The sequence below is a fragment of the Thermobia domestica genome, chromosome 5 (genome assembly GCF_964235325.1).
Source record: "Thermobia domestica chromosome 5, izTheDome1.hap1.1, whole genome shotgun sequence".
Lineage (NCBI taxonomy): Eukaryota > Metazoa > Arthropoda > Insecta > Zygentoma > Lepismatidae > Thermobia > Thermobia domestica.
The window spans coordinates 148,139,035-148,164,639 of record NC_137458.1 but is presented as its reverse complement, the minus strand read 5'-3'; the positions used below and the strand labels follow the sequence as shown (position 1 = coordinate 148,164,639).

The 25,605-nt window shown below is 35.7% G+C and overlaps 1 protein-coding gene and 1 long non-coding RNA gene across 5 annotated transcripts in view; one reads left to right on the top strand and one right to left on the bottom strand.

Moving 5' to 3' along the window:
* The window catches only part of LOC145686159 (uncharacterized), a 550,748-nt gene that overhangs the window by 140,296 nt on the left and 384,847 nt on the right, over positions 1-25,605 (top strand). The gene's annotated exons all lie outside the window — the stretch shown is intronic.
* LOC145686162 (uncharacterized) overlaps positions 1-25,605 on the bottom strand; it is a 135,534-nt gene that overhangs the window by 94,855 nt on the left and 15,074 nt on the right. The window lies entirely within an intron of this gene.

The following is a 25,605-nucleotide window of genomic DNA, read 5'->3' as shown; positions in this document are numbered from 1 at the left end:
GATACCATTTACTGCTTCACACATGTACACCCTTCTAATAATTTTCCTAACCACTTACTGAAGCTTTGCACGTGAAAAGTCCACAGTTGAATTTTCGTCTGCAGTTTTTCCAGATTATACAGATGGATTATGTAAGCTACTGACTTCAGATATTCTAAGAAAAAGTCTGGCGGGTGGTGGAGTAAAATTGGGAGACCGAGATGGCCACTAACTAACTAACTCTATGGCCTATGGAACCCGGAGGTTCAGTGCCGCGTTCACAAAAGCTCTCCACTGACTTCTATTCTTAGCTAATTGGATCCAGTTTCTACTTTGTATTCCTATCTCTGCGAGATCCATCTTAATATTATCCTCCCATCTGCGCCTAGGTCTTCCTAATGGTCGTTTTCCTATGGGTCTACCAGTCGAGACTTTAAAAGCGTTTCTACTTTCTTCCATTCTAGCTACATGACCCGCCCACCTAAGCCTCCTAGACTTGACGACCCTAACAATGTTGGGTAAACCGTATAAACTATGTAGTTCCTCGTTATGAAGCTTCCGCCATTCCCCATTCTCGTTCCTCTTGGGTCCGAATATTCTTCTCAGGATCCTGTTCTCAAATACTTTCAGTCTATGTTCTTCCCTCAGAGTAAGCGACCATGTTTCGCAACCATACAGAACAACAGGCATGATTATCGTTTTATATATTTTAAGCTTGAAATTCCTCGACAGAATTCGCGACAACAAGAGATTTTGAACCGAATAGTAACACGAATTCCCTGCTTTTAGTCGACATTTAATTTCTTCGTGAATATGATTTTCGTCTGTTAATATTGATCCTAAATATTTGAAAGTATTCACTTTATCAAAAGTATTATTTAATATTTTAACGCCTCCACAATTTGCCGTATTACGGTCCCGACGCACTTCCATGTATTTAGTTTTCTCTGCATTTACTTCTAAACCCATGTCCCTGCAAGCGTTTAATAATATCTCTGCATTTATTTCTACTGTTCTCCTATCATCCCCTATTAAATTTACATCATCAGCATATGCCATAACCTGGTGAATGCCGTTCAACTCTAGGCCCTGGTTGCTATCTTTGATTTTCCTTATGGCGTATTCCAGCACAAAGTTAAATAATAATGGCGACAACGCATCGCCTTGTTTCAGGCCATTTTCGACGTGGAAGCTCGTGGACAAAAATTTTCCTACCCGGACTTTACTTTGGGATTCACTTAAACATATCTTAATTAACCTAATTAGCTAATACCGAGATGGCCACAGTAATGCAAATTATGTACCCTATCACATGAATTCCAAATATTCCATGGTCACATGAGTAGTATGGGAGGTTGCATTGTTATGTTGAAACAATCTTCTTTTTTCCGTCAGTGACCAGCTGAAGATAACTCTCATTGTTGATCGTTGTTCTGAAGAAGATAATGTAAATTTTCTTTCGGGACATGACACACCATATGCTGATGATCTTTTGAGCGTGAAGGAGAGATTTATACAGTACATACCGATTGTAAGTCGATCACAGTCGCGAATTTTGTGAATTCACGTATTCATCGATGTTAAGCTAAGCCTGCGAGATCCATCTTAATGTTGTCCTACCATCTGCGTATTGATCTTGAAATTTTGACTGCGTGAATTGGGAATTACTGTTTGGAGTTCTAAAGAAGGTTAGGTTGAAATGGAAATATTGAAGACATAAACATATATGAACCAACAAGTCAGTGTTAAAATAGGGGAGTAAATGACAGAGGAGTTCGACAGGGATGCTCTCTCTCGCCAAATTTCTTTAACAGTCGTGCTAATTGGAACGAAGCGGTCGGTGTCCAATATAGAAATAGGAGGGGAGAAAATAGAACAAGTGACTGATTTTCGATACCTAGGTAGTATGAAAGATAGGAATAACTAACTAACTCTATTGCTTATGAGGAATAACTAACTAACTCTATTGCTTATGAGGAATAACTAACTAACTCTATGGCTTATGGAACCCGGAGGTTCAATGCCGCGTTCACAAAAGCTCTCTACTGACTTCTATCCTTAGCTAACTGCATCCAGTTTCTACTTTGTATTCCAATCTCTGCGAGATCCATCTTAATATTGTCCTCCCATCTGCGCCTAGGTCTTCCTAATGGTCGTTTTCCGATTGGTCTTCCAGTCAAGACTTTGAAAGCGTTTCTACTTTCTTCCATTCTAGCTACATGACCCGCCCACCTAAGCCTCCTAGACTTGACGACCCTAACAATGTTGGGTAAACCGTATAAATTATGTAGTTCCTCGTTATGAAGTTTTCGCCATTCCCCATTCCCGTTTCTCTTGGGTCCGAATATTCGTCTCAGGATCTTGTTCTCAAATACTTTCAGTCTATGTTTTTCCCTCAGAGTAAGTGACCATGTTTCGCAGCCATACAAAACAACAGGCATGATTATCGTTTTGTATATTTTAAGCTTGAAATTCCTCGACAGAATTCGCGACGACAAGAGATTTTGAACCGAATAGTAACACGAATTCCCTGCTTTTAGTCGACATTTAATTTCTTCGTGGATATGATTTTCCTCTGTTAATATTGATCCTAGATATTTGAAACTATCCACTTTATCAAAAGTATTATTTAATATTTTAACGCATCTATAATTTGTTGTATTCCGGTCCCGACGCACTTCCATGTATTTAGTTTTCTCTGCATTTACTTCTAAACTCATGTCCCTGCAAGAGTTTAATAAGATCTCTGCATTTCTTTCTATTGTTCTATCATCCACTATTAAATTTACATCATCAGCATACGCCATAACCTGGTGAATACCGTTCAACTGTAGGGCCTGGTTGGTATCTTTGCTTTTCCTTATAGCGTATTCCAGAACAAAGTTAAATAATAATGGCGACAACGCACCTCCTTGTTTCAGGCCATTTTCGACATGAAAGCTCGTGGACAAAAATTTTCCTACCCGGACTTTACTTTGGGATTCATTTAAACACATCTTAATTAATCTAATTAGCTTTCTCGGTATTCCAAGTTCTGTAAGAACGTTGTATAATGTTTCTCTCCTAAACGAGTCGTACGCCTTTCTAAAATCAATAAATAGTTCATGCACCGGGGTATTGTATTCCCAATTTTTTTCCGAGTATTTGGCGAATGGTAAATATTTGGTCGATAGTTGATCGATTTCGTCTAAATCCACACTGACAATCTACAATAATTTCATCTGCGTATGGGGTCAGTCTTGCTAATAGAATATTTGAAAGGATTTTATAGAATGTTGACAGAAGAGAAATGCCTCGATGATTATTACAGTCAGTTTTGTCGCCTTTCTTGTGAATTGGAACAATGATTGATTCTTTCCACTGTTGTGGCAATTCTTCCTCTTTCCAGATAAGGAGAATGAGTTTGTGTATCTTGTTCCACAATTTTTCGACTCCAGCTAAAATGAACTCAGCCGGAATTTCATCTACACCCGGAGATTTGTGTTTCTTCAATTTCTTTATAGCGGTTTCTACTTCTATTCGGTTGGGTTGTGGAATACACGGTTCTGCGGTGTGTATCTCCTTTTCTCCACGCACACTAGTTTTTGGTTGCGTGTTAAGCAAATCGTCAAAGAAATCTTTTCATCTATTTAAGATGCTATCCGTGTCAGTGAGAACTGTACCGTCGGATTTCTTTAATATATAAGCACGAGGTTGATAGCCTTTCTTAAATCCGTTGATTCCCTTATACATGTCCCGGACATTTTATTTTTACTATTATCTTCAAGTTCCTTAATTTTAGCTTTCAGAAAATCGCGTTTCTTTGTTCTAAAAGTTTTGGAGGTATCCCGCCTGATATCTGCGAAATTTTGTGTAGTTATTTCATTCGGATTTTGTAGCCAGCGTAATTTTGCCTGTTTTCTCTTTTCTGCTAGTTTTATGCATTCCTAGTCGAACCATGGTTTGTTCCTACGTATTTCCGCGTGTCCCAATTTTTCTTTTGCTGAAATTTTAATGCTATCTCTAATTTCAATCCAGGCATCCTCAACATTAGTGCACTCCGAATCTTCTAAAGCCGAGAATCTATTCGAAACTTCAATCTGGTATTTCTCTCTTACCTGGCTCTCTTCTAATTTCTTTAAATTAAATCTCTCCGTTTTCGGACAATGAATATTACCTTTATTCAACGATAACCTCTCTCGTATTATCGCTGCTACCAGGTAGTGGTCAGTGTCACAATGAGCCCCTCTAAACGATCGGACGTCAATTATGCTAGATTGGCTTCTTCTATCTACTAAAACGTGATCAATTTGATTATGTGTTTTTCCGTCTGGTGATGTCCAAGTGTATTTATGAACGTCGCGATGTGGGAATTTTGTACTCTTCACGATTAGGTTTTTGGATGTTGCAAAGTTCACGAGTCTAACACCGTTGTCATTACTTTCCTTATGCCGACTTTCGTTCCCTATAATCTGTTTGAAAATATCCTCTCGTCCTACCTTCGCATTGAAATCCCCTAATAGAATTTTCATATGGTATCCCGGGAGTTGGTCAAATATCCGTCCCACTTCTTCGTGAAAACTGTCTTTTATATCGTCATCCTTATCTTCAGTTGGGGCATGTACATTTAAGACAATAATATCACACCACCGTCCCTTAAGAGTAATAAAAGAAAGTCTGTCAGTAACAAATTCAACCCGTTTAATTGCTGGTAATATGCGTTTATGAACGAAAAACCCTGTTCCTAACTGGTGATTTTTATTTCCATCCCACCTAGCTTCCTGAACTCCTACAACGTCCATCCTGTATTTCTCTAACTCATTCGTTAAGGATTTTAACGCGCCTGCCCTATGAAGACTCCTAATATTCCTAATATTCAAATCTCATGTCCATTTTCTTTTGCTGAGGTCGTGCCAAGTTATCAGTCCTTGTCCGAGGCTTTTGTGAATATTTCTGAACAAGTGCTTTTTTTTTTTTTTTTTTTTTAATACAGGATTAGCTTGTTAGCTGTACCCAAACCCCCAAGCTGGAGGACCACTCCTAGTCGGCTGTCCGCGACTGCTTATTCAGTATATTCGCAACTAACCTCTATATCTAGAGTCCTTCTCCTCGATCCGCAACCTGAGGACGCGCCATGCCGTGGTGACAGGAACCCACGTTACATGGGAAAGATAGGAAAAATAGGAATGGCGAAAGAAAGAAAAAAAAAAAATGAAATGAAATCTTTGAGTTTTACGTCCCACGGTTATACCGGTTAGGTTAAAGGAGACGGTGATGATGAGTAATGAATAAAATGGTGGAATGAAGAAAATGGGAGGAAACGAGAGAACCCGAGGAAACCCCCGCATACGGTGCTTGTCCACCACAAAGTTCACTTGGCGGGGCTGGGATCAAACCCGGGACCCCAAGCACCAGAGGTGAACGCTCTACCACAGCCACCGCGGCCCAGGAATGGCGAAGAGTGCTTTAGGAGGAAGAAAAGTCCATTTTGTAGGACTTTGAATATCTCTTCAGAATGGAGATATGGTGTGAAGAAGAATTGAAAGAATTAGCGTAAGTAATAATAGGAGAGAAAAGAATAATTTTAGATGTAATTAAAAAGAGGGGCAGAAACTGCTTGGGACATTAGCTTAGAAAGGACTGTGTCATGCGCGACGTGCTAGAGGGTATAGTGGCAAAAAAGAGGAGGGGGGACAAAGAAGGCTACAATTGATAGACGGTATCAAAACAGAAAAATCGTACGTGAAGACGAAGAGGTTAGCCGAAGACCGTGGATTGGAAGCTTCTCAGTTGGGACAAGTGACCTGCCAATAATCACTATGATAATGATGAGCTGTTTGCACCTAGACCTTCCTAGTGGTCTTTTCCCGATTGGGTTTCCAGTTAAAGATTTGAAAGCCTTCCTACTTTCTTCCGTTCTGGCCACATGGCTTCCTAAGTAAACGGTATAAATAATGCAGTCCCTCGTTTTGAAGTTTTCGCTATTACCCATTCCCGTCCTGTTACGTGGAAGTTAAAGTACATATGTAAATTCTGTAATGCAAAAACTAAATTTCTGAATTCTTCTCAAGTTTGTTGAAAGGCATCCGCGACATTGAATTTGAAAACTAAGAGCGTAGAGTTGGAGCATTTTGATGAATAAAAGAACTTTTTTTTTTTTTTTTTAATCTGCTATTTAGAAGAAATACGACATGTTTATATCATGTTGTTTGGTTTCATGTAATAGGATGCTTGCTTAACAAAAACTTACGAGTACATTCCTGTGCAGAACTCTTTAAAGTTAAACAATAATTTTGCCTTAAATTTCTTTGCAAATATGGAACTGCTTGATGGTATTTTACTTCCAAATATGTATTACTATTAAAACAGGACTACTTTTTAAGACCACTCGCAGCTTCAGATTAATTTCGACAAAATACTTATGCAAGAAATGACGTAAGTGATTAGTTTGTAGTGGTAGGTAACCATTAGAGCAAGAATAGATGATAAATAAAGCAGCTGCTTCGTAAGTTTTTTTTTTTTTTTCACGGGACAATTTCCAAATAAGTTCTGAAGACACATTTACTGTAGAATCACGAAATTATTTCTATCTACACATCTCTCTCTTTTTTTCTTTCTTTCTTTCTCTCTCACACAATCGCACACACAAACATAAGTATATAAGGTTAATTGCACTTACAGTAACTGATCGTCTGTCTGAAGGCAGTGATCACCTAAATCCAAATTCTCAATTTGTGTAGACATACGTACGATTCAAGGATTGAAGAGCACCAATTTGCATCCTTAAAATTATATTTAAAAATTGTGTTTAATGTCAGTTGAATTGATTTTGGTAAGAGTTGAATTTGAAGAGTTGATTTGGGTGAGGGTTCGTGTATCAAATTTGAAATTTTACAAGATAGATTTTCCTTTTTGGTTTTCGTCTCTTGTTTTACAAATTATCCTAGTAATAAATAACAACAGTTCCCATGCAATCGTTTATTAGAGTGATTATGCTAATTTGTAATTACTCTAAAGATATCGCTAGCTGCGATATCGTTTACCTGCCTGACGCTAATAGATATCACTGCAAATTCTACAACTTGCCTTGGCTCAGTGGTTGAGCGTTCATCTCTGGTGCGTGTAGTCCCTGGTTCAATCCCGGCTCGCGCCAAGTGAAGTTTGTGGTGGACAAACACCGTGTGCATGGGTTTCCTTGGGGTTCTCCCGTTTCCTCCCACTTTATTCATTCCATTAATTTCTCATCATCACCGTCTCCTGTAGCCTAGCCGGCAATATATATATAAACAATTAGTTTTAATCATGAGTTCAACCTATAGTGCGGGAAACTATAGGTTATTTGTGGTCCTATTCTCATCTCAATTTCCAAGATCCAACTTAGGTATCTTAAAACGAAACATTTAAGTACTTAAAAAGGCGGGAAATGAAGATAAACTTTTTGTCAGACATGTATTTGTGTTAGTTTCATTTGGTCCATGCACCTCATTGGATCAAAATGTAATCAATTTAGAAAGATAAGAGAAGAAGGTTCTAATAGATATGCATGCATGAATGAATGAATGTTTTTCCTAATATATATATATATATATATATATATATATATATATATAGTTATTAATTACGATTAATATTCTGTTTTGTGTGTCCTGTCATAAGCTCTGTTTTATTCTTTAGTTGAGCATTTATTCATTTTACCGCTTCGAATTGTCTTCTGCGTTATCTTAAGGTATATTACAAATGATAAACATCTCTTTTTTTAAATCATTAATGATGCTGTTTTTACTTTAAATTATAACGTGAGTATTAAAATTAGAGAGAGAAAACAATTTTATTTAATATTTTTTGCTTAGAGATTATAGTATTTTACATACAGTACTTCATTTTTTTCAGTACTCTTTTGTCGTTCAGCACAAGGAAAAATTTGACAGTACCGAACCTTAAAAACAAACAGAAGTAACCCAATTCATCTTATCAAATTAATGCAATATGATACTTCAATATTTGGTCTAGGAATTAATTCGTGCGGGTGGACAAGAGATGGCGCAACGAACAGAGCGTCCCACAGTTCCGTGTATCCACACATGTGTCTCAAACCCCTGTCATCGCGTATCGTTCGTAGTATAGGGCAGTGGATTAAAGCGTCAACACCAGTTTGTAGTTAAGTGAACATGGCGCAATTTGTGCCTGATAAAGTGTTTTTGCGGGGTGTCCTGCTGCATTACTTTAACATGCAGAAAAGTGCGACTGAAAGTCATCGTATTTTGGTGGAAGTGTATGGTGACCATGCTCTAGCTGAGTGAACGTGTCAGAAGTGGTTTGCACGGTTTAGAAGTGGTGATTTCGGCTTGGCAGACCAAGAGCGAGCTGGACAGCCAAAAAAATTTCAAGACGAAGAATTGACAGCATTGCTCGAGCAGGATTCGTGTCAAACGCAGGAACAACTTGCAGCAGCATTAGGCGTTGATCAAACAACAGTCTCCAAATGCTTGAAAGCCATGGGAATGATTCAAAAGATGTCACATTGGGTTCCACATGAATTGAAAGACAGAGACGTTGAAAGACGAAAAACCATTTGCGAATTGCTGCTTCAACGACAGAGCAGAAAGGGGTTTCTGCATCGAATTATTACGGGTGATGAGAAGTGGATCCATTACGAGAACCCTAAACGAAAAAAGGCCTGGGTGAAACCAGGTGAACCAGGTCCATCACAACCAAAACGAGATATTCACTGTGCAAAGGTTATGCTGTGCATATGGTGGGATATGAAAGGTATGGTGTACTATGAGCTGCTGCAACCGGGTGAAACTATGAATGGAGAACGTTATCGACGACAATTAATGCGTTTGAAGCAAGCTCTGGCCAGAACACGACCAGAATGGGAGAACAGACATGATAAACTTATTGTTCAACATGATAACGCTCGCCCACATGTCGCAAAACCGGTCAAAACCTATTTAGAAAATGTCGGATGGGAAGTTTTACCCCACCCGCCGTATTCACCAGACGTTGCTCCTTCGGACTACTACTTGTTCGATTGCATGAACAACGATTTGATTGGACAGCGGTTTACTTCTTCAGAAGGTATCGAAACATGGGTCTCTGACTGGATCGCTTCCAAGGATGAGGACTTCTTTCGCCACGGAATCCGTACATTGCCTGACAGATGGGCGAAAGTGGTGGCTAGCGATGTACAATATTTTTCTTAAGGTATTTATGTATTTTGTGTTTGTACTACAGCTTCAATGTGTGCGTACCAACCGCACGAATTAATTCCTAGACCAAATAGTATCGCTAGTTAGTTTTTTTTAAATCGAACAATTTGTAATTACTAGTGTGTGCCTAGGTAAGATTAGAAAATCTTTGAATAGTTCTCCTGAAATATTATTAATGAACGTTTAAATAGTACCGTCTACATAAATAAATGGTAATATTGAAGACTTGTTCAAAATACTGTACAATGGTGAAGAATACTACTCGTAAAATAATCTTTTTAAATTGGTTTATTTTCTATTCTTATGAATCTAAGGAATATGAGTTCTAAGTAAATAAAACTTATTATATTATTCGATTTTAAATCAGTGGCATACCATCCGTAAGAAAGATCTAGTGTACCATTTTCATTATCATTAATTCGTATTAGTGATTTCTTTCGTAGTCCGTAGGTTAGAACCGAACGACTTCTATTCGGTTTCAAGTATTTGAAATAAGCAGTTTTCTGTTTTCTAAGATAAGTAAACGAAGAAACAGTTATAGGATAATCAAAATGAACGAAACTTCTAAACAAATACTACTATTTGACTTGCTTACTATACGCTTTCGATGATTTATTTAGTTTTAATTTGGCAGACAGCATACAAATATTGGAACCAGTACTATGTGTTTTGGTTTTTATATTAAAAGTCGAACTCTTCAAACAAAATATGCTCAGCAAATTCTATTAACGGTGATCTTATAAATTGAATCAAATTATTTTATTATAATATTGATTTGTTCTTACTATGGTTGATTTAGTGTTACTCTCGATGAAAAATTAGCCTGTTTACCTAGCGTAGCTAGGCGAGGCGACTTGAGTGAGTGACGTAGAGATAGGGTAGCTAGTCGTCACCTTCCACCTGGAGTTCAAAACAGTATATGCAAAAGTGGAAGCTACAAGGGCGGAGTGAAGAAATGAACGGCCTTCTGCAATAATGAGGTAAGTGAAAAATGGTGGTTTTGAGTTAGAAAGCTTATAAATTTAAAGTGCAACATGCAAGGTGCAAATGATTTGCTTTTTTCTCACAACAGACGCTTCGTATCCGCACTAGAGGCGATGGAAAAGGAAAATAAGTCCACATGCCTTCTTTACCTATGTTTTACGAGGAATCGAGGTAATTCGACTTACCTTGTTATTGCAGAGGGCCCTTCAAATGGATGAGTACCACCACGTATACAAGAACTAGGTAACCTTTTTTTTAACGCTCATTTTCTATTATTCCTCCGATATAAGGCATTCATAACAGTCCATAATGTCAAGAAGTCAAATCCTTGGTAGAGATAACTGGTTATATAGCTAAATTTAAAACAGGTTTATTTGTTTGCATACATACAAGAATGCTTAATTTTTGTTTCTTTATATACGAGATCTGAAGGAATATTCTTTGCATAAAATGAGGAATATTTTTTTCTTACTCTAAAGGAAGACTATCTAATCTTTGTATGCTCTGGTTGCTTTGTTTACTATACACAAAATGAGTTCAAGGAAACTGAACAATTTTTTTTTTTTCTTGTTTTAATCCAATTCCCAACAACATAGTTTGAATATTTTGTTCCTCATTTTACGGGGCATGTACTTGAAGATAACTGTCTTCAAATACATACGGACACTGCTTTCTCAACAGTGTAGACAACTCATATGTTCTATTCCAAGTGATTATCATAAGTATACAATAACAACACGATCTATAAGGAGTTTAAAAACATCACCAAAATTATTTGGGAAGTGAATCATCACATAAAACGTGATTTTTCTCTCTCTCTCTCTCTCTCTCTCTCTCTATATATATATATATATATATATATATATATATATATATATATATATATATATATATATATATATATATATATATATATATATATATATATATATATATAAAAGAAAAAATATCAACATGGGTGCACAAATGCGTCATTTCGGAGTTATAGTCTGTTCAAAATTGTTCGGAACTACATAAAAAGTCAGCAAGAACGAAATGTTTAATAAAGGTCGAGTTAAAAAATGTAGTGTTTTCTTGAGGCTATATTTAAGGTACTATTGGATATGGAATATGTGTAAGTTTTCAGTTCCTGATCTGTCGTTTCTAGAAGATGTCTTGAACTTCTTTCTATACTTTGAGGCTAACTTTGCACCGCTCCTACATCCACTGGTAGATTAATAAAATCTAGGCTCAAACTAAACCAACTCTCTGTATTCTGTTACCCGACCCTTTAATTTTTCGTTCCGACCAATTCGGTCGGTGGGTTGTAAATTTCTGAAAAGACTCATTTGTCTTTTTTTTTTTTTTTTTTTTTTTTTTAATACTTTCATGTAGGGATTTATTTCCCAATGTTGTTGGATGTTTTTGATCATCCTGTGCATATCTAAGGTGAATTGAACATTAACATAAAATAAGTTGTGGTCGATTTGACAATTCGGTTCAGGTACGAATTCAGTTTTTTTGGGGGGGAGGGGTTCAAATTCAATATGAATATCAATTATATTAAAATTTGTAGTATTGTAAGATAACATTTCGAACATTTCTGTGGCATTAGGAGACATCACCGATTTTTTCCTATCCTTTGGGACCTCGAGATACTTGATTATGAAGTAAGAATTGTAATGTTGAAACTTTAAAAATAAAATGCAAAATTTTCGGAAGCTTTTATATATATATATATATATATATATATATATATATATATATATATATATATATATATATATATATATATATATATATATGTATGTATATATATATATATATATATATGTATGTATAAGCAAGCGTATTTATCAATAAATGCTTTGTATCCTAATACAGCTTTGAAAATGCGTGTCAGTACCACATTATTAGAGAACTATTAAAAAGGCGTTAGTCTTCACTAAGCTTTCTGTCACATTCTTTCTAAATTTTTGTTAATAACGTAATAACAGTTAACAATATGGTAATTTTGAAAAATAGGGTACGTAGCACATTCAGGACTTTCCGCGTAGTGCAGAAATTTGAATGCCAGTTGTTAGAAAGTTTCTTCTGTCAGAAAAAGAAATTGTTCATTTTTTAGCACATACCTCGTTTAGTCAAAGATTATTATGCAAGTTGTATGCTCTTATTACTTGGGCAGCAATATCCACCGTCATCTAGTGTCAGCAGCAACATTTCCCTTGACATTGAGGGTAGTCTTATGATATAAACTTTCACATAGTCGTTAAAAAAAAAAAAAAAAAGTCCTTCATTTGATTGTTCTTAGGAGCCAAAAGAGTGCTCACCATATTTCAAAATCTTGTAACAAGTCAAGGTCTACCAGTATGCCACGTTTGATCCGCATCGGTTGAGCGGTTGAATTCGTACGATGTACAGGGTATTTCAAAACAACACCGACAACGTTTGGGAGGTGATTCCTGACACCAAGATAAGACAAAAAGTATAAACCAACTTGGGTGCAGAAATCCGTCATTGCGGAGTTATAGGCTGCCGAAAACATGAAAGAAAATAAACTTTGAAGGTCCATAGCTCCAATACTATCTGACCTACTGTAGTCGGGTCAAGACTTCACTTAGGAACTAGTATGTACCCTATCCAAAAATACATGTTTCAGAATCGTGCGGTGCTCACGCAACAATTTTTGTAGAGGTAGTTGGTGAGTACTTCAAATTATATGCCCGTATCCGACTACGGTAGGTCTCATAGTGTTAGAGCTATGGACCTTTAAAGTTTATTTTTTCATGATTTCGGCAGCCTATAACTCCAAATGTCGGATTTCTGCACTTAGGTTGATCTATACTTTTTGTCTTATCTTGGTATCAGGAATGACCTCCCAAACGTTGTCGGTGTTGTTTTGAAACACCTTATATATAATGCCCTTTTCTTTGACTTTTCAAGGAAAAAATCATATGAATGACGAAAAGATGTAAAGCTCTTTCTATCCAGTTATGTATTACTCTTTTCCTGTATGATTCCTTTTCTTGGTCTTATATTTTCTCCCTATTTTCAATTCCTTGAAAATTTTAAGGCTGCAATTTTTCTGGCATTAAGAATCATACACGAAGTTATTTCTTGTTTCTTCCTACTGTTTAATTTACCATCAATTGTGATAAAGGAACGAAGCGATAAATGTGTGAATTTATGAAAAGATCAGAACCAGATTGAAAATCTTTCTTTCGAGTATTTTGAGCATAGTGTAACAACTTCGACTTACAAGTTCAATGATGATAATATTCTTGAACAGAATTGAGAATAATAACTGTATCTAGAAAACTCACGAATACTCTTGCGTAAGTTAAGTACGTGCTGGTAAAGACGTACATACGATAAATACGAAATAATATGTTTAATAATGACAGTCTGATGGTCGTGCCATCTGCTTTTTATGCGCTTCATAACAGGTATTTCCAGCTGCCCCCCGCGTGGTTACTGACCAGACAACTTTCATTAGATGATAATACGCGATATTGTCACTTAACTATAAACTTGTCGTATTTCGCGGAAGTTATTTTAAGAAGTGTGTAATTTGCAGAGTTGGTAACTATGATTATGACAAGCGAGCACTGCAGCCAAACATGCTAGTTGACAAGTTCTTCCATTTTTCTCTTTTTCTTTGAAACGGTAATGTCCTTTTCAGAAGTTAACTTAAGAGTTGCTACACAAGTGACATAACAAGAAGTGTACATTAGTAAAAACAGCTACCTTACGTGTGCACTATCAGTTGCTTTTTAACATTGGGTAACGTGAGACAAGACAACTTGGCTTATCATTATAGATGTTTCCGGTTTTGTGGTGGTGTATGTTGAAACATATCTGTTGAATTATTTCAAGTAGAAGTATTATATATATTCACTGTAGTATTTAGATATCGTATACAGCGGGATGGCCAAATCAGTTTTCAAAAAAGCAGCAGGAGGAGTAACAGCAACAAGAATAAAAATAAAAATAATAACTAGGAGAACAATAATTTGGGACGCTTCATACTGTTACGAATATTGCTTTTTCCATGTTTCTATATACACGTCATGAAAATTCAAACAGTAATGTTATTTACCAAAGAGGTGCGAGGAGTGGGATTATATATATATATATATATAATATAATATGGGTGTGCAGTTTGATATCTCAATTACCTGACAATCAATTTCTTTCTATTTCTGTAATAAAGAAATTTGACTAGTAATTAAGATATAAGCTGCGCACCCAGATTTCTTGTTCATATAGAAAGACGTAAAAACAGTTGTTAGTTCATTTAATAGCATTTTGTGTATACTCCCTAATTCATGCTTTAAATTTTAGATATTCTTTATTGTCTTTAAGTTCACTAGAATTCGTAGTAAGAAGCACAGGCGACAGCCTTAAACACTGGGTATTAAAGTAGTGGCTTTTGAGCGCGGAAGTACAAACATTACAGTGGGGCCCGAACGTTTTATCGAGTGCAACGTACTCTGTATCAATATATGTAAATTGATGTTATGACGGACATACCTGGAAGTTCCTTTTAATATAATTATAATTACTTAGTACAAAGTAATGACGTAAAATAACAGTAGGAAATAGTTTTATATAGTTGTGATTTTTAATTTGTCCTTCACAACACAGAGATTATAAAGGACAGAATTTATTATTACTGTGTGGTCCGAGCTAGTACTTGGATTTGTATCCTTTGGGGCCGCGGTGGCTCAGTGGTAGAGCGTTCATCTCTGGTGCTTGGAGTCCCGGGTTTAAACTTTGCTCCCGCCAAGTGAACTTTGTGGTGGACAAACAGCGTGTGCGTTGGTTTTCTCGGGGTTCTCCCGTTTCCTCCCACTTTCTTCATTCCACCATTTCATTCATCTCTTATCACAGTCTCCTTTAGTCTGGCATAATCGTGGGACGTAAACCCAAAGATTTCATTTCATTTTTTTCGGATTTGTATCAGAGATATTGTTTAATCCAATTGTAGGGTTTAAATTCGCAAACTTCGTATCAGAAGTGCAAGCCTAAAGTTATGAGACTATGAATAGAGAGCTGCGTGGATGCGGATATATGCAACAATACATCTTTGTGTGGATATATTTTTATTTTCTTGACGAATGGCAGGTAAAAGTGCTCATTCTTTTTTTCTGTAACTTTTTTTTTTTTTGCTTCTCATCTTTGGATTTTGAATATAGATTTTCATGCCTTGTAAGTAGCGATACATATATAATTTCGTGATTTGTGTTTCCATAGATTTTATTGCATTTTAGTGTAGTTACTTACCATTGGATTTCATTTTCCCCCTGAATTCAATCGTTATAGTTTCATGGGATTTATAAAACTGCGTATTTATAATTGTTAACGATTTTTGAAATCAAGAGTTGAGGAACAAATTGTTTCCTCAATCAGGAACAGTTGCACATATCTGTTACCTCATTATCAGCGAATGGAAATGTTATGGGTGCGATATTTTGTATCCTTGCAGACCGTAAGCTATGGAAAAACCCCTTTGGTTTTATTTCATTGGATCAAAAAATCTATTTCAATCAAAAATTTTCTTGTACGCCTTATATCTGGAGAAGTACATATAGTGTAGCCAAACCGAAAGTATCACTTCACTCAGTATGATGTTTTTATTCCGTAGATAACAAACTCAACTTAGGAACCGTTCAAAACATTTTGTGGCCCCTGATTCAAAAACTAACTATTCGCCAAGATCACAATCTTTTCATGCATTTTTTTTTGATCATTCCTGAAATTTTTGGCCAAGATCGCAGTCTTTTGATTCATTTTTTGGGAGGGGGGGGGAGGCCGTCGTTGGAATTTATTTGAATTTTAATAACGTATGTGGCAGTTCATTGACTAACTTCTTCGCCTAAATTCTAGTTACAGCTTGCTCCTGAAAATTTATAATGAACGAAGACATGAGTAGCTCCATTCCGTCTGAAATTATTAACCAGCAGATTTTCAATGTTGCTATACACACTATATGAAACATATTTGAAATACTTAGCCTACCAATGGTATGATGAAGCTATTTTAATACCAATTTAATATGGTTTACCAGGATTTTTTTTGACTCTCGGTGGTTCTTGATTATTTGGAATAATCTTGGAACAATATGTTCTTCAGTATTAGTTTCATTTTCCATTTAGGTATTGTATTTTTCCATTCTTGTTGTAACCTTTCTAGCCTTTGTGCTCTTTCCGACGTGATCGATGTTTTTTGTCCTTGACTTTTTAACTCGCAACTCTTCCGTCACGTACGCATTTGGATAAGAATTGTTAAAGACTTTCACAGTGTATGCTTTTTCCTTTTCATTTATTTATTCTTGACACTTTACTTCGATGCTGTGATGATGCAAGTTTTAAAAACAATGGATAAAATAGTGTCTTGTTCTTTTAAGTAGTCATTATGTAACTAGATGTTGGAACAGTGTTCTATAAATAGGTACAGTACATCGTTGTGAGGTTGTGAATTGTATAGTGAAGCAAATATCTGTAAACTCTATGGCAACATAATTTTTGATAGAGCTCTTAATACCAGAGGCCACAGTCTCTTTGGTGCGAGGAGTCCCTAGTTGGAACCCTGACCAGTATCCACTTATTATGTTTGGGGTTGTTCTGATTCCTTCTGCATTCTCATTCCATCAGTTCATCCGTTTTCAATTAATCATTCGTGTCCGGTTGCCTAAAGGACAGAAACATGATGTACTAAATTGAAGATTTTATGTTTACTTAATTTTGCAGCCATTGTAAATGTTTGCTGTGTACAAACTAAGCATAGAGGGAATAACTACGAAACATCAACTACTTCATTTCATTGACACAGATTACCTATATATTACTTATTTGGGATCGTAACAAGAGTTATGTGAGAGTAGTAAGAAATTGAGGATGCACTAATGAACTAACTTCTGATCAAATTAAAAGAATAAATTCAAATTTATACTCTTCTCACATGGATTTATTCCCCTCTTAATGACAAGTAAGTTTAATGGCCTAAGATGAAAGTTTTGTCATACTCAGAGATATCTTTAGTACATACCTCCTCTTCTATCTATACCGGGCTCAATACTTCTTCTGGTAGATGTTAGAACGTCTTTCACTTAAAGATCACAAAAACGTCGAACAGAGGTTCTACCAAGAATAATCCTCCGTCTTACAGTAGATTTTATCCAGAAGTGACTTCCTAGGTTTAATCCAGCAGTTTGGATTTTATCCAGAAGTGACTTCCTAGGTTTAATCCAGCAGTTTGGATTTTATCCAGAAGTGACTTCCTAGGTTTAATCCAGCAGTTTTCTATCGTTGAACCCAGCAGTACACTGAAGACTGCGGAATCCTTCCCTCGCCAGGTCTGTGAAGTTGGCCTACCCAAAATTAGCTTACCCACTTTTATCTACATGAGCCGTTAGTTCCTCGTTAGTTCCCGTTAGTTCTTACAAAAGTTCCATTAGTTCCACGATTATAAAGAAATTATACACGAAAGCCAATGGGTAGGCCAACTTCACATGTGAAGTTGGCGTACCCAACAAGCTTTCCCACATTTTCCCCGTTGAATCGTTAGATCCTCGTTAGATCCTCGTTAGTTCCCGTTAGTTCTTACAAAAGTTCCGTTAGTTCCGCGAATTTGAAGAAATTAGGCCAACTTCACATGTGAAGTTGGCGTACCAACAAACTTTCTCACATTTTTCGACATCAATCGTTAGTTCTTCGTTAGTTCCCGTTAGTTCTTACAAAAGTTCCGTTAGTTCCACGATTTTATACAATCTAGAGCATAAACAAAAATGTGTGGGTAGGCTAACTTCACATGTGAAGTTGGGGTACCTAACGAGCTTTCCCACATTTTTCGACATGAATCGTTAGTTCCCGTTAGTTCTTACAAAAGTTCCGTTAGTTCCACGATTTTATACACATTACAGCATAAACAAAAGTGTGTGGGTAGGCTAACTTCACATGTGAAGTTAGCCTACCCACACATTTTTGTTCATGTTGTAATTTGTATAAAATCGCGGAACTAACGGAACTACTGTAAGAACTAACGGGAACTAACGAGGAACTAACGATTGGTGTCGAAAAATGTGAGAAAGTTTGTTGGGTACGCCAACTTCACATGTGAAGTTAGCCTTCCCACACATATTTGTTTATGCTGTAATTTGTATAAAATCGTGGAACTAACGGAACTTTTGTAAGAACTAACGGGAACTAACGATTGATGTCGAAAAATGTGAGAAAGTTTGTTGGGTACGCCAACTTCAAATGTGAAGTTGGCCTACCCTTTGGCTTTCGTGTATAATTTCTTTAGAATCGCGAAACTAACGATACTTTTGTAAGAACTAACGGGAACTAACGGCTCATGTAGATAAAGTGGGTAAGCTAATTTGGGTAGGCCAACTTCACAGACCTCCCCTCCCCGACGAGAATTTGTGGTAGACAACATTGTGTGTGTGGATTTTCTCGATTCCTCCAATATTCTTTCTCCCATTAACCTAAGGCCGTAAAATATGTAGATTTTTAAAATATATTACTAAAAAATTTTAAAATTATTAATTTTAGATGGAAGTGTACTACTACTCTAAATTTAACGTATGACCGAATTGCCTACTTTAAAAACCAAAAAATTCTCTCAACGTTTGGCCTATTCCACGACGGCTCTTGTTAGCTGGAGAACAAGAGATTCTCTGAAACACGGGAAGTTTTAAATATCAAGTGCTAAATTGATTTACACCGTTCACTCAACATGCAAAAACTACCTTCTTTGTTTTTATGTAAAAATGGGCTGTACTTAGTATGCGCTGAATATTCATTAAGGATTGCGTAAAAGACAATGAAAAAACTGTTCTCTTCTTAATACTCACTTATGTGCAAGCCGTGCTGGAACTAAAAACTATGCAGAGAGACGTGCAAAGGTGTTGTTTTGAAAATTGTTGCCTCTCCCAAACCAAAGTGTTATAAAATTGGAAGAGAAAAAGGAATAGTATGTTGAGCCTTTTCTTTCTTTTTCTTTTTTGCTTTTGTCTGTTATTTAGCATCATAAATCTGAAAATATCCTGGTTGTATTTTGCTTCACACCCATGAGAAAAATCTTTGCACAATATATGTGAGAAAGCTAATAGTATCCTGAGACATAATATTGTATATAATTCATAGTATTATATGGGACTTAGTATAAATTATTGTAGTTCATTTCATTCAGTTCTAATTGTCGATATTTTATAGTATTCGCTATTACATCAGAAAAGCAAGATTTTCTATGTATTTAAATATTTTCAAAAACCCAAATCTTTGGAGGGTGAACCACTTGGGGCTAGTATACCTGGAAATATATTTTGAGGTCCAGCATGTACAGGAAGGTAGCACCAGAAGTATTATATTCTACTAGCACTGGCAGTTCACTTACTGCAAATTTAGATGCTTTTGTGCACTATAATTCTCCTATAACTTTTTTTCGTTTTGGTGCAACTATTATTATTAATATAATTTATCAAATCAATTTTTTACTTTCTAGATACAGCCTATTCAATCATGTCTCAGTAAGACATTTTTCCCCCCTCAATTAACGTCTCAACCAATTGCTTTTCTCTCCTCAACTGTAGCTAGCACTTTCTCGTTGGTTTTTCATTCGACACGATTAACGTCTTCCGGTTTTTTCATACTGCCGGTCTTTTTCATACTTCCATTTCGAAAGGGTCAAGACTTTTTCCATTGCTCTTTCGTTTTGCCCATGTTTCTGTTGGATACAATACAGTACTTTCACAGCGATGTTCCATAGCCCCGAAATAGTTCTTTCCTCCTAAAGGCCTTCTTCATTATTGCTATCATTGCTTTTATTTCCCATTCACATTTTAAATCTTTTCAAATGAAGACATTGACTGCAATTACTAACAGAGAATTTAAAGGAGAAATGAGCAACAACGAATCCTGAATTGTGCAACATTGGGACATAACGTGATGCCCTGGAGTGCTTGAGAGCGTGGGTGAAAGTAATTCGAGGTTGCAATGTGGGTCTAAGCTCCATTTTTTTTTTTTTTTTTTTTTTTTTTTTTTTTTTACAGTGAACTTGGGAACATAAAAGGATGTCGCTGGGCAGTGATTAGATAACGTACATTGGTGGTTTCATTGCTTTATCGAATCATTACTCGGGAAGTCCAAGTAAATCCTAGACTGCATAATGTGCTGAAGTTAAATGTGGTTTTGATTTGCATTCTCACGTGCATCAATGGTGGCGTAAATTTGTCTATTTGAAATACTTCTGTTTTTCTTTTTAGGAAATAACTTATTTATTATTTGGCGATTTTTAATTGAATTTTTCACACTAACTGACGTAAGGAGTTCGGACCGAATCCAAGATTTTTCTTTCTTCTCTGTGTTACTGTGTCTGTGTGTGACAGAATCGTATGTTCTTTTGACATGTCTGATCAATATTTTCAAGGACTTGACTAGTATTAACTTGGGAAACACCATTATTCCTTCTTTCAGACCAGATGAAGGTTGAGGAAATGTTCATGTGAGGTGTTATCAAAAGAATAAAATGAAGTCCTTATAAAAAAACTTAGTTCTGTATGTCACTTGTTTGACATGGGTAGTTAGTTCTGGTTATAAGCAGTTTTGATGACAAAAGTAAACTTCATGTGATATTCATAAAAACGCTACTTTCGACCTTTCGGAACTTAATATAGTACTAATATATTCGTAATTGTTTTATCCCTTTATAAAATTGTCAGCAAGTTAATAAAGGAAATACACTTAAAGAAACTAGTGTGAGAGCCTGAAAGAAGTTATTTCTATGTCTAATGCGTAGAGACAACGCCAGATTAGCTGTTAGGCAGTATTTCAAGTTAGTTACAAGTTTCTAAGGCTGGGACAAACATTCTAATGATAAAAATTGTTCATACTAAGATCTTATAAATAGTCTTGAATGTTGAGTGGTAAAAACCTAATCTATGTAATGCATAGTTTCAAACTCGAATTTTTGAAATTTCTCTAGCTATATTTCTATCATTGTTTCAGTTACAGCATATTCCTAATTTTCCTGGCTAATCACCGATAAGAATAGCATGGATAACGGGAAAACACTGATAATCGGAAAACAAATTTTCATTGCAATTGCATATATTTTTCAATAAACTATCTACTGACCTTATTGTTGACAATGTAATACAGCATGTATAGTTAATGTAGATCTATTATTTATAACGGAGTTGAAACGGGACACGTACTTACACTTCAGTATTGCAGAGCATAATTTACTGTACTTACTCAATTTTAAACGCCTTCGGTATACATAACAAGGTGTTCTGCATTTTTTGGAAATATTTTTACACCGTGTAGAATCCGAAATCATTCACAGAAAAGTGGAAAATTGATAATTAGCACACGAATGAATCGGATTCATCCACATATTTAACAGTCATTCGTATTTTCTCACATCTTGCTTAGTTCTTAGGTGTAGAAAACGACCGAATGTAAAATTCAATATTACCTTCTGAAAGTTGAGATATAGTTGAGAATTGAAAAGGACCACCTTTTGTAATTTGATCTTATTTCCTTAAATATGGTAATACTTTTCTTGAAGCTTGGAAATAAGACAGTTTTATTACTCTTTCAGCAACTTGATGGTGCTCTTCCGATTCGAAGATGGAAATTTATACAAGTTGCAGTATACTTTTGGAGAATGATTTCACGACTGACTTTAAATTCTTAATAGAGTAAATTTTCATTGCACTTTTTTGTTTTTAAAGTTCTCTTCCTTTGTTGCTTGGATACATTTATCACATGTTACTTCTATTAATGTTTATAATCGTGGACCTTACTTATTTAGGTATACGCACACATATATATATATGAAGTTAAACATAAGAACTACTACTTTTTTTTCCCTAATAGTCAAAGGTACTGTATTATCTTGTTCCTCTGTTTATAGCACGTATCTATATCGGAAGAATCTTGTATTCTGGAAGCTTGCCTGTTTGGAGTAACAAGATACGACTTCGAGATCCTCTAGAGAATTGTCGGCGCTCTTCTGAAAATAAACACGTCTTTTATTATCACTCTTTCACATCGTGTCTCCTGTTTCAACCATCTGTTTTTTTCGGTCCTTTTTTTCTCCATTTGTTTAAGAAATTCTTTACTCTTTAGACATCTCTATATAAATCTATGGAATGGTAGGGTAACCACATTAAGAAAATTTCATTTGACGAACTGTCACTTAAAGGGCTGTGAATAGAAGTACTATATCTTTAAAGGTATTTTCAAGTTACTAATTGAAAAGTTCTGGTTATTTATTAGGTAATATCAAACATGATACAGCTTCCACATCCATTAGTATACTTAACACTTTTTTCTCTCGTCAGTTGTTCAATTATAGATCATGTAGGCCTACAAGATAACTTGAATTGCAAATGAGTAGGAAAGAATCGTCATGTGTACAACAGCTGATAGTTCAAGGATAATCGATCCAGAGAGGCTTCTAAAATGAGCGGAACTATCGATTTAAAACTAGAAACGGAATGGTTTAACTTGTTTTGTGCTTCGAAATGGAAATATCCATGGTGACCGAGACTAAACAATTACTTCCACGAGTACGCCGAGAGATGTTTTAAAAATTTCTAGTGTTTGCGTACGTAGAAAGATAATGATATGTTTGGCATGTGTTAGTCTGTTGGAAATTCGGTAGTAATTGACTTTTAAAAAAATAATTCTATTTACAACTTCGCTGTTTAAATGTGAAATTTGCACAAAATAATATTAAAAAAAGAACTAACAATCATACGGCTACTAGCAAGAAGTGCCCGCGCTTGGATAAGTTTCTAACTGCAATTTTTATACTAATTTGAGGTTGCTGAATCCAATGAAAAGGTTTTTAAACATACACGTCCATAGGGGTGGAAAAAAAGTAAAGAGATTTCAGATTTGGAATAAAATATAGGGCCTATATTCATTCCACATTTGAGACTAGATCACTTTTCTAGGAATTACATGCACATATATGTTTAAAAATAATACCATTGGATTCAGCACCCTCAAATGAGTGTGGGCAATCAACAATCCGCATTTGCTATGCGTGTTTGCATAACAGGAGAGGTTAAAGGTGTTGCTCTTCGTTATTTCACTAATTTCTTTACTTCCAGATATTTTGCGTAAATTTAATCCTCGCCGTTCCACGAACGTGCAATTCAAATAGTATTTAATAATTTGGAGTGTACTTAAACCGAAAAAAAGCAAAAGTTTCTGTGCAAATATCCGTTAAGATAATTAGAACCGAATTATGAATAATGATTTGTAGCATATTAAAGTTTTGAATCTATAAATCATCCATAATTCGGTTCTTTCTTTACAATAAGTACATAATATATAATGTCTCAGTATGGGTGAAAGTCCAGTGAATTTATGGCAAAAGATACACAAATGCTTGCACTTTCTTTGTACAGGTATTATGTAACTTTTTATTGTAGCTTTGGAAATCAGCAGTCGTATACTTGATTGTTTTCTCCCCACGAGGCTTATAAACTTTCCAAATTGTTCGGCCGGTTCTGGTCGAAGTATTTTTTACTCTTCTCTCTTTATGTATCTGTCTTCTGTTCTGTTTTTCATCTCTCTGTCTGTTAGTGTATATGTACTGTATATGCCTCTATACTACGTGATAGAATGCGTTAATACACACTTGTTTCTATTTTTTCTCGTATTCTCCACATAGTTAAAAAAAAAAAAATTCTACCGTTTCTGTCTGTACAGCCTACTGTCACGAACTTAACGTAAAATTTATCGTTTTCTGCGCGTTTCATATAGCGAGCCATGTAATCAAATTGCACAAGGAACTTTTCGGCGATAAACACTAGTTTTCGTAAGCTTGGTTAGGAACTTGTAGAAGACCGTTAAAGAAAAGAAGAAGAAAAAATGTATTTGGGGGTTAGATAAGATGATACATGTTAGCTTATTTGAGTCTCTGAGTTGTAACATTGAATCATAATTTTACGTAAGTTCTCTTATTTTCTTCAGAAACACGTGTCCAGTTTCCTGCTATAACACTAGGTAAATTATTTTCTTGAAGATAGATCTCGCGATATTGCAACGTATTTTGCTGTTTTCTCTCCTCATGAGGTTTCCAGCAAAAGTTACGCTACATATCTTTCAGTGTCGAACTAGTTCTGTGGGATTTTATTCAAAGTCGTGGTAAAGAAGGCATCTTAGGTGACGCTGGATTTTGCATGAAAAAGAAGAAGAAAGGATTGCATGCTTACCAAAATTTTGGCACCTAGCTCAAACTTATCGTTAAGATATCTTTTTTGTATAATCTAATTACTTTATAGTGCGTATCTGCCATTTTTTTGACCTTTTTCATGAGAATATATGTATATTTTTAAAATAATAATACAGGGTGGCTGTAAAGCCAGTACCTATGTGTAACAATGAATATTTTAAAAAGTAAACAATCTATCACAGTTTTATTTCCATTGAATACATTATTAGGGTGTACCATTTTGTTATTAATTTACTTTTCAACGCATGCACCCTCATTTTCCACATACTTGTGGAATCTTTTAAGAACAGAGTCCTCGGCTCTTCTTAGCATCTTAACTGGAACACTTCACGGATATTTTGTTCAAGACTGTTAATATCCCTTGGTTTTAACTTGTACACTTCTTCCTTGGCCCAACTCCAAAGGGAGTAGCATGGGGTTAGATCGGGGCTGCATGCAGGCCATTCCACCTCTGCATTTGCACCAGTAACCTCCGAACTTCATACCTGGCGGCAATCTTAGTTCTGTCTTCTACGCTGTAGACACCAGCCATTTTGCGATTTTCACTGAATCAACTACTGAAATCATAAAACGGTAAACCTCACTCCTCACATTAGTAAACAGTATTACACGCCACCTAGAGCCGATCTAGTTTCTAGAATAATTTAAACTAAAAATAGATATTGAATTTACAACCACCCTGCAGATAGCAGTGCTTTAAATAATCTTATATATTCGAGTATTCTAATAAAATAATTTATTTTTCAAATACGTATAACTGATTATGTGAATATAATAAAAAATCGAATAATGGGGGGAAATTTGAATAATTCTTAGAATAAGAAAAATTTCGAATAATTTTGCAGTTCATAAAAATATGATCCTTGAGCTTTATATGCTGTAGTTTTTCGCTATTGAAGCTCTTTGCTAAGCTACTTTTTTGAATTTTAGTGAATGGTTTAAAGACAGTGAAGGATATAAAATTTAGAATGCGAACCAGACAGTTACAAAACGATAAGACTAAGACCCCTACATATATTGCATAAATTTGTGATTATGACGTCATATGCTGCGCAGAGGTGGAATGGCCTGCATGCAGCCCCTATCTAACCCCATGCTACTTCTCCCTTTGGAGTTGGGCTAAGGAAGAAGTGTACAAGTTAAAACCAAGGGATATTAACAGTCTTGAACAAAATATCCGTGAAGTGTTTGCAAATGCTCCAGTTAAGAT